Genomic DNA, 10,564 nt, shown 5'->3' with positions numbered 1-10,564 from the left:
CAACTTTATGATTTTCGGCCTTCCATAACTCCTACATATGATCTCTTATTAGAGAGACGATTATAGATATGTAATCTACATGCCGAGATCTTTCCGTAGATGTGTCAAATGATATAGTTTTGCCCGCTAGATTTTGAATTTCATTTGGAGGGGTAAAATTTGAATTCAAATAAACTAGTAGTTTTGCCTGTTAGAATTTAAAAGATGTCCTTTAATTGCTTTCTTAATACTAGAGCTTTGACTCCCTTAAACTTCCAAATAAAGAGGCCCTCCTAGACCCCATTCTCTTCCTATTGGCTTAAATTATGGATCATGTCGGTCTTTGCGAATTGATGATTGGAGTCTCGATTGCCAAGATATTTTCAGTTAAAATTGCATTGAGGGCCAATTATAAGCCAGATTAGTCACCTTGAACGGGGTGCCACCTGAGTTTTTTGGAGCCTTGCTAGGGTTTATACATGAAGTATGCAATATAGCAAAGCCACTAGAAGAGACAACTTGTCAAACGGGATCTAGATGATCAAGATACAAGCAGTCAAAGTTGGTGGCAATCATTAGTCAAGGTTGCTAGGTAATTCTTGGCAGTTTTGATTGCCTCAGTTTGAGGGCCTAGCAAAGTCAAGAGGCATCAAGACCGGTATAGATTGAAGTCAGGGACCAGGTCTTCAAGGGGTGCTTTGCGGCTTGACCATCAAATAACTGAGCTAGATGTTGGAGTGGAAGGAAGCATGTGGAAAAAAAAAGTTTTTAAGAGGTTTTGGAGGGTTGGAGGCCCCATTGTACCCGATAGCTCCACGTGGCCACCCCATTAACCCATTTGCAATAGCAAGGGGAAAAAGATCATAGCCTATATAGCACGGGCTGAGTCCACCATAGGCATCGAAGAGGTGGGATGAAGAGCTCCTTGAAGTGTTGCTCATGGCGTCAACACTGCCATGGTGTCTGGTGGCATGTTGGCGGCTCTGCCATAAGCTAGCACTACCAATCTTAGAGGTTTGGTTTCCCATTGTCGTATTTCTTTGCATAGCAATTGCTGACATGGCGGGTTGTATGGATGTTGTCGCACGCGGCCTCACAAGACAATCTTTTACTGAGTGCAAGGGGGGCTCCTCCCTTCTCACGCCACCGTTGTTGTGTAGCTTCGCTTCCATGACAAGAAAATGAGCAACGGAATGCCAATCAGGTATATTTGAATCTTACATGATTATTCAATAGTAATAAGGGCTTGCTAACAAAGAGTATGCTAGAAGTGGTCATAGCTGGGATTTTATTGATCAAATTTGAAGTACTTGAAGGGCTCTACAGGATTGTCTTTACGGCTTGTCAATCGGAGCTACAGATCGGAAGTTATGAGAGTTTGAAGTTGAGTCAGTAGCAAATCCGTACCATTTTGGGTAGTTGCTGATAAAAGGTTAAGGATGATATAAATGCATGGGCTTGAAGTGCTCACTTCTAGGAGCATGTTGGTCATTCGAGTTCGTCAATCAGGGTTTCGGTTGGCAACATATGGCCACTTTAAGAATCATCGGGGGACAGTTTCGTACCGCTCTGGTCACCTTGATCAGTCAAATTCATCTAGTAATTTTTGAGCTTCAGCTAGATTCTGGGAAATGGTATCATCTTCAGAATCTCATCTCTTATAGTGCATTGATAGCTAGTGCTTCAGTCACATTATATATATATAGTTGGCTAATAGCAGTTCAGATTCATTTATTCAAACCGTAGGAGCCTTCCAAGCCAAATGCAATGCCTTGGTCAATATATATGCCAGGTATGGTGGCAATCAAAGGCTGTCTCCACTAGCAGATGCTCTCCACTGTGACAACCCATGGCCGCTTATTGATGGCAGAAGGGTAGTGCTTGTCCGAGATAAATGCCAGAACTCAACAACGCTGTGGTCGGTATTTATACCAACTATGGTGTTTTTTTTAATGGAATCCACTGTCAGAAGATGCCTTGTTCGATATGTATGCCCAAGTGTGGTGCTCTTGAATTACGAGGCCGCCCAAGGTTGAAAGGGCATGGCCAATGGCCGCCCATTAAAGCAATTTAAAGGCTTAGTGTGGAAGGGTGTAAAATCAAAAGGGCAAGAAATGGCGAGCAGCATGCAAAGGGCGCAGGGGGAAAGGAAGACGCTCGTAAAGGCCAGGAGAAGCTTCGGCTACATCCGAGCAAGAAATGGAAGTTGCCTAACATGCTGTGGTGCACATATTCGGCGCTACTCCCGGCGATTTTCATGCTGCTTAAAATTCTCGACTGCCACGTCATTGAGGCCATGCCCATTAGCGATATTGCTAATGGGTTGGATGAAAATAGAAAGGGCACTTATGCATGCAGTTGGCTAGTATAAAAGAAAGGAGTAAGGGTCTCTTGAGGTTCTTCTTGGCACTGGAAACCCCTTAGCCATCATAATCCTAAACTCTTTAACCCAACCTTCATAATCCTATTATTGTTTCCTCTCTTCTCTTCTTTCGAAGGAGAGAACCCATAAGCTTTTGATCTCTAATCATCCTAAGAAAAAGCCCATAAGCCCTTAAGCTCTACTCTAATCCTAAGTTAAAGCCATAGCTTATTTGTAATCACTCCTAAGCTAGGCTTCCCAAGCTGATAATCCATTAGCCATTATAATCCTAAACAAGCTCCATAGTGGCTTTACTCTAATCTTAAACTCCTAAACCCATCATAATCTACCAAATCCTACTACTAAGCAAGCCCATAATCTTGGTAATTCAAAAGCATGCAAGCTTAAACCAAACCTCCTTTTGCCGACCTTAACCTTAATCTAAAGCTCCATATCCACTTGAATCCTTTCTTCTTCTCACCCATCTAATCCGTAATATTAAGCTAATAATCTTAAACCAAATTGAAACTCCTAAGTACATTTGAAGCCGAAGCTCCCATAGCCATAGCCGAAGGAAAATCAACTCTCTCTCGACCTTGAAGCTCGACCTTTAAGCAACCTTGAAGCAGCAGAAGGAAAACGAAGAAGATCAAGGCAATTTTGGTAGACCGATTAAGGCAAGGACCTTATTTGGTATTGTTATCATCGGACCAGACATACCATCATCACTAAAGCTTGATTTTCTTAATTAGCACCTAGATTAAGGCAGGTCAAACCTTGTAAGGATCATAAACTCCTCTATTAACATTTGATTAAGCATGGATACTGTTGATTATTTGTTTTGAGTTATCAAGCTTTGAAATCTGGATCAAGCTGTCTGGTTTAAGCTCTGTCTCCATTAATTGTGTTTTCCGCAACTCTCTTCCTCGCACCTCTCATAGCCAGAGGCCCCATTCCTTCCTAGATCACCTTTCGAACACAAATCCCCCGACATTCTTGGTGAACCCGACGCGAAACAAGCCGCGGTGGGAGGTAAAGATGGAGATTCCAGAAGAGTTGATGCAGTTTATCGAAGATTACAATTTCAATAGATTTGATAAACATCTAGCAGCTGTAGATCTGCCAAAAAAGTTGGGCTTAGTTCAGGGATGTTTGCAAGAAGTAAAATCTATGAAGACAAAAAAGCATATGGATGATGCAGTGGAGATGGTTCTTGATGCCGTACATGAACAGTGTGGAATTTTTCGAGGACATGATCCACATGGACTCCTTGCATGCTATCAAGTGGAGATGAAGAGCCGAGGAATTCCAAAAGATCGGATGATTTTGACCTTTGAAGAAGTTGTAACCTCCGAGTTTAAAGATAAGGTTCGAACTGGCAGAAACATATCCCACACAGTGGGATTATTTTGCAGATGGGTTTGTTCACGAAAGCTCAAAGATTATTGAGTTGGCAATGAAGGAGATTAACGAACAAAGCCAGATTGTTTTCTATAAAGAAGAAGGGGATCTGATGCAGTTCCTTAATTATGATCAATTTTGGGATCATATTTTTGCAAGAAGTAAAGCCAATGCAAATACAGCTTTGGAAGTAGAAGATTCAACTTCAAAGGACCATATTTTGAGCAACCTAGCAAAGGCACATAATGAAATTATCGCTAAAAAACAAATATATGATTTTTTTAAAAGATTGCTCATATGGAAGTTTCCTCGAATATTGGTTCTAGTGAAGAGCTAGACTGTACAACAAAAAAATTTCAAGCTACTGACCTTGGCATGGGATTCTCTCAAAAAGTCTATCAAGAAGATGAGCCACTACAGGCTTCTAATGGATCTATCACCACTATAGCTAAGCAGGGCAGCATATTTACAACAGATGATTGCATAAATAAGCTATTATATACACAATAGCTGATGAAGTGGGCGAGATCGTGCACCGAACACAGGATGAACCTTATAATGCCAATGAACCTATGGTTGCTCCTAAAAATATGTTTGATGATTCTATTATCACAGAAGAAGATTCCATAATTGATGGTTTTTTGGCCAAATCTGAAGGAGAAGGTTATACAAGTATAGGAGAGCTTTGTGCTGCATGTACCCCTTCAAAGGGGGTTCCCGATGAACCTTTACAAAGTTATAATGTCTTGCTAAATAGCATGGATGAAGATGAGGATGCAGTGGACGATATTGATGAGTTTCAAGATTGCCTAGATCATGCTGATTGTAAACAGGATATTGAGATGGATTTTACATGTATGCTTATATACGGGTTGCAAGAGGAGCCAACTTCTATAGCTTTGATGAATGTTGAGACTTCTAAGGGTGATTTTCCCAAGGATGCTATGGATGAAGGTCTACAGGATAAAGCTATTTTACATTATCAAACTCAAAAACTAGGTAAAAATATCTCTGATGATACAGGTCCAAGAGGTCCTAAGGTTTTTCATAGTGGCTATGAAGCTAGAGGGGTGGTGATGCTAAATCATCCTTGATACTGCATAAAGTGCACAAGTTTTTTCATTTCTTTCGACAATGTGCTAAGTATGGCTTGATTTGGATACTATTCCTAATAACTCTTATGTCAGAGATGTCCTGGCTACCAGTAAAAGGGAGTCAAAATTCTTTAAGTCTTGCTGGTAACGACCTTAAGTTACCAAGATTTTATAAGATGTGGGTGTTGCACTATGATTCAGGCAAAGCTCTAGTATATTGTGGAGCCCATCAATGCTATGTGATCTTAATCGTATTTGATCCAGAAGATTCAAAAGATCTTCAAAAGCAGGTTCACTATGGATGGGTATTTCTGGGTATATATTGTGGTTTCTTTTTTCTAGATCCAGGAATAGCATATTTGGAGAAAAATTGCTTGAAGTTGATCGACACAGGAAATGTATGCTCATATGGATATTATGCTACTCCACTATTGGGGCAATTTCTTATTATCCCATTGATCCTGGGGACTATTGAAGGGCAACTTGCTTCAAGGATATCAGTTATTTTCTTGTAGCAGGTTACTTATCACTAAGTTTTGTTTTTGGATTCATGCTAAGTCAAAAGATGTTTTGATTATATGATCAATAAGCTTACATGGGTAGCGTCCAGTTGTCATCTTTGGACAATTAACAAAATATCTTCATATCTTTTGAGTTGGTTCTGCTACGAACTTGAAGTAAAGGACTTGACGGCCATTCCGTGTGTAGACAGAGTAAGGCATACTTGAGCTTGACAAGGTTCCCTAAAGTGAGCCTGATGGTCAAGCCGTGTGCATGATTAACTGGAGCACTTGAGTCTGGCGGGGTTCACTAAACAGACTTTTCATAATTGAATGCTTTGGAGATACCACCACTACGGTTCAAAGATTTGTGATGGGACAGCTACCAGATAATTGAGCTAGACTATTGATGATATGATTTAAGCCTTATTTTGTTTTACATGTCCTTACCAATTACGTGAGCTTGATGCCAAGTAACTTAAGGTATTTATAGTAGATGCAGCTTGAAGACCGGTTGGCATAGACCGAGGCTGTGCAGGTTCAGTGGGGGTGGATGTCGTGCAACTCCTCTTCCATGACAAGAAAATGAGCAAAAGGATTCAAATCAGGTTTATTTGAATCTTACATGATTATTCAGCAGTAATAAGGGCCTGCTAACAAGCTTTAAATTAAAAGTGTGCCAGATGCGGCTCTATGGGCCAAGAGATGTCTTGGTAATGCTAACAAAGCGTATGCTTGAAGTGTTCATAGCTAGGACTTTATTGATCAAATTTGAAGTACGTGAAGGGCTCTACAGGCCTGTCTTTATTAAGGCTCGTCAATTGGAGATACAGATACGAAGTTATGACAGTTTGAAGTTGAGTTAGTAGCAGATCCATACCAGTTTGGGTAGCTGCTGATAAAAGGTCAAGGATAATATAAATGCATGGGCTTGAAGTGCTCACTTTGAGGATAATGTCAGTCATTCCACTTCGTCAATTGGGTTTTTAGTTGGCAACATATGGCCAGTTTAAGTATCAGGGGGCCAGTTCCGTACCGCTCTGGTCGCCTTGGTCAATCAAATTCATTTGGTAATTTTTAAGCTTCAGCTAGATTCTAGGGAATGGTATCATCTTCAGAAGCTCATCTCGTGTAGTGCATTGATAGCCAGTGCTTCAGTCAATTTATATATATGGTTGGCTAATAGCACTTCAGATTCATTTATTCAAAACATAGGAGCCGCCAAAGCCAAATGCAATGCCTTGGTCAATATATATGCCAGGTATGGTGGCAATCGAAGGCTGCCTCCACTAGCAGGTGTATTTTCAAGTCCAATGATGGTCTCCACTGGGGCAACCCATGGCCGCTTATTGATGGAAAAGGAGGAGTACTGATTGTCCGAGATAAATGCCAAAACTCAACAATGCTTTGGTCGGTATTTATACCAACTATGGTGCTTTTTTTTATGGAAGCCACTGTCAGAAGATGCCTTGTTTGATATGTATGCCCAAGTGTGGTGCTTTTGAATTAAGAGGCCACCCAAGGTTGAAAGGGTAGGCCAATGGCCGCTCATTAAAGCAATTTAAAGGTTTAGTGTGGAAGGGTGTAAAATCAAAAGAGCGAGAAATGGCGAGCATCGTGCAGAGGGCACGGGGGTAAGGAAGACGCTCGCACAGGCCAGGAGAAGCTTCGACTGCATTCGAGCAAGAAATGGAAGTTTCCTAGCATGCCGTGGCGCACATATTCGGTGCTACTCCTGGCGATTTTCACGCTGCTCCAAATTCTCAACTGCCACATCATCGAGGCCGTGCCCATTAGCGATCTCGCTAATGGGTTGGCTGAAAATAGAAATGGCACTTATGCATGCAGTTTGCTAGTATAAAAGAAGGGAGGAAGCGTCTATTGAGGTTCTTCTTGGCACTAGAAACCCCTTTAGCCATCATATCCTAAACTCTTTAAGCCAAGCTTCATAATCCGATTATTCGATCCTCTCTTCTCTTCTTCCGATGGGGAGAGCCCATAAGCCTTTGAGCTCTAATCTGATCCTAAGTAAAAGCCCATAAGCCCTTAAGCTCTACTCTAATCCTAAGTTAAAGACATAGCTTATTTGTAATCGCTCCTAAGCTACGCTTCCTAAGCCGGTAATCCATTAGCCATTATAATCCTAAACAAGCTCCACAGTGGCTTTATCTCTAACCGTAAACTCCTAAACCCATCATAATCTACCGAATCCTACTGCTAAGCAAGCCCATAATCTTGGTAATCCAAAAGCATGCAAGCTTAAACCAAACCTCCTTTCATCGACCTTAACCTTAATCTAAACCTCCATATCCACTCGAATCCTTTCTTCTTCTCACCCGTCTAAGCCGTAATCTTAAGCCGATAATCTTAAGCCAAGTCGAAACTCCTAAGGCCATTTGAAACCAAAGCTCCCATGGCCATAACTGAAGGAAAATCAACTCTCTCTCGACCTTCAAGTAGAAGAAGGTCAAGGCAAATTTGGCAAACCGATTAAGGCAAGGATCTTATTTGGTATTGTTATCATCGGACCAGACATTACCATCATCACTGAAGCTTGATTTTCTTAATGAGCACCTGGATTAAGGCAGGTTAAACCTTGTATGGAGCATAAAATCCTCTATTAACATTTGATTAAGCAGGGATACTGTTGATTATTTATTTTGAGTTATCAAGCTTCGGAATCTGGATCAAGCTGTCTGTTTTAAGCTCTGTCTTCATTAATTATGTATGCCACAACTCTCTTCCTCGCACCTCTCACAGACAGAGGCCCCGTGCCTTCCCGGCTCACCTTTCAAACACAAATCCCCCGACACCGTGACAATGTGGGGCCCTCCACATGACTTGGAGGGCAAGATTCACCAAAAATAGTAGTGGTTCACGTGAGAAGGGAGCCAAAAATAGAATGTCGTTGATAAAAAAAGGAGGAAGTGCTTCACACACCCTATAGGGAATCTGTTTTGGTAGATTTTGGGAGATCTTGTTTGGCAACTCAAGAGGGAAGCTCTCAGAGGTTTTTTAAAGAAAAGGAGGTTGGGGCTAACGAGGGCACCATCATTAGAGGTTTTTTCAAGCTCTCAGCAAGGAGACAAAGACATCCGAAGGGGTTTTTTTTTTTGCACTCATCATGCTCTAACCGATGGAGCCGATGGTAGCAGATTTCCATGGTGTTGTTGTAGATGGTTTTTGTGTCATAATTGAAGCAAACCGTAGATGATTCCTGTGACTTTTAGTCCCCCCTTCTCCTCTTTCCTCTACTCCCACTATTTGGTGCTAGTGTGTGGGATGTGTATGCCTCCCCGGGCCATCTGTGTGTGTGTAAGAGAGACAAAGAGAGAGTAGTGTGTGTCATGTTAAGGTTGGAAATGAGAAAAATTGGTGTGGCATGCGCTCAATCAATTGTGCAAAGCCTATGTGTGTTGGTATGCGTGCAACCAATGATCTATATGAGTAAGTGTTGAGTTTTGAAGGTGAAATCTAGTGGATTCAGGTGCAGTGGGTATCCTACGCTATGGAGAGGCAACTTTTTGTGTGTCGGGTGTGTTCCCCTTTCCAATATTTTTGCACCTGCTTCTACTTCACAACCCTCTATCACAAACTTAGAGGAGGTAAAGGAATTCACGGTGGAACTTGAGCAAGAGAAGCCACAAAGGTATCTCTTAATGGTAGGCATTATCACAAAAACGCACAAAAAGAGCAACAAATTAAAATATTACAGGTGTAGCTAGCAAAGGCCAAAGCAGATATGACTACACAAGTGGAGATGCATGCCAAAGAGTTATACCAATAGCTAAAATGGTGGATTTGGGTGGTGCTCTATAAACACAGGCACAAGTGCCAATCACTCAAACCTAGCACATCAAGATCGAAAGTGTTGGGACCTACCATGCACATCATCCATGGGTGGAATGCAAAATCTTGCTTAGCATTGGAATAATTTGAAGAAATAAATAGTCCCTATAATACAACAAAGATACACGATGAATCCCAATTATGCAAGGCAGGTAAAATAGAAGATTGATAATCTATTACAAGTTGGATTTATTAAACCCATTTGTGAAGAAGCGACATGGTTCTCATCAATTGTCATAGTTGTAAAGAAGAATGGGAAATTAGGGGTTTGTGTGAATGCAGCTACTATCTCAAATCCTTTCCCATTACCATTTACTGATACCTTATTGGATACAGTTGTTAGTCATGACATGTATAATTTTTTGGATGGATTTTTCTAGTACAATTAGATTAGAATGGCTCTTGAAGATAAGTATGAAATTTCTTTCATCACTAAATGGGGAGCATTTGTCTATACAATGATGAGATTTGGTGTGAAGAATTGTCCTTCATTTTTGTTTATTTTTTCTAAGGTGTTTGAACCATTCTTGACTTCATTTGTGATCAATGTCTTTGGCAAGAAATTAGAGCATTTGGAGCATCAAAAATGTTTGGAGAGATGCAAAAAATTTAGATTGTCCTTGAACCCTTATAATTCAGCTATTGTAGTTACAATTTACAAAGGGAACATTGTCCTTGAACCCTTATAATTCAGCTATTGCAGTTACAATTTACAAAGGGAACATTGCTGGGATTCATTATATCAAAAGAGGGAGTCACCCTTAATCCAAAGAAGGTGGACGCTATTAAAAAAGGTCCAACTCCTAAAAATTTGAAACAACTAAGCAGGTTTATGGGACAGGTAAAGTTTCATGGAGGACATTTAAGATAGCTTTCAAATGTTAATGCACCATGAATCCATTTGACTAAATAAGATATTACATATTTTTGGGGACAAACTTAGGATAGAGCCTTGCAAATTTTGAAGAAGATGCTTATGGTAGCACCTATTCTTCAACCTCCATAGTGAAGTTTTTCTTTTCACATTTTTGTGGATGCATCTGATATTTCTATATGTGCAATTCTTATGAAACAATTTATTAAAGGATAGTTCGGACCAATCTACTATGCTAGTAGATTGATGACATCAAGAGAAAGGAGTTATAGTGTAACTGAAAGGGAAGCACTAGGAACGATCTATGCTTTGAATAAATTCAGGCATTACCTGTTGGAAAATAGAGTTATTTTCCATGTGGATCATCAAGAATTGCTATATCTGATTCAAAAATCCCAATTACATGGAAGATTGACAAGATGGATGTTGTTACTGCAGGAGTTTGATTTTGTGGTTGCTCACATACCTAAAAAGGAGAATGTTGTAGTTGATTTTCTCAGTAGAC

This window comes from Adiantum capillus-veneris, chromosome 10 (genome assembly GCF_014529385.1).
Source record: "Adiantum capillus-veneris isolate H3 chromosome 10, ASM1452938v2, whole genome shotgun sequence".
NCBI lineage: Eukaryota > Viridiplantae > Streptophyta > Polypodiopsida > Polypodiales > Pteridaceae > Adiantum > Adiantum capillus-veneris.
This window is presented reverse-complemented; position numbering follows the sequence as displayed.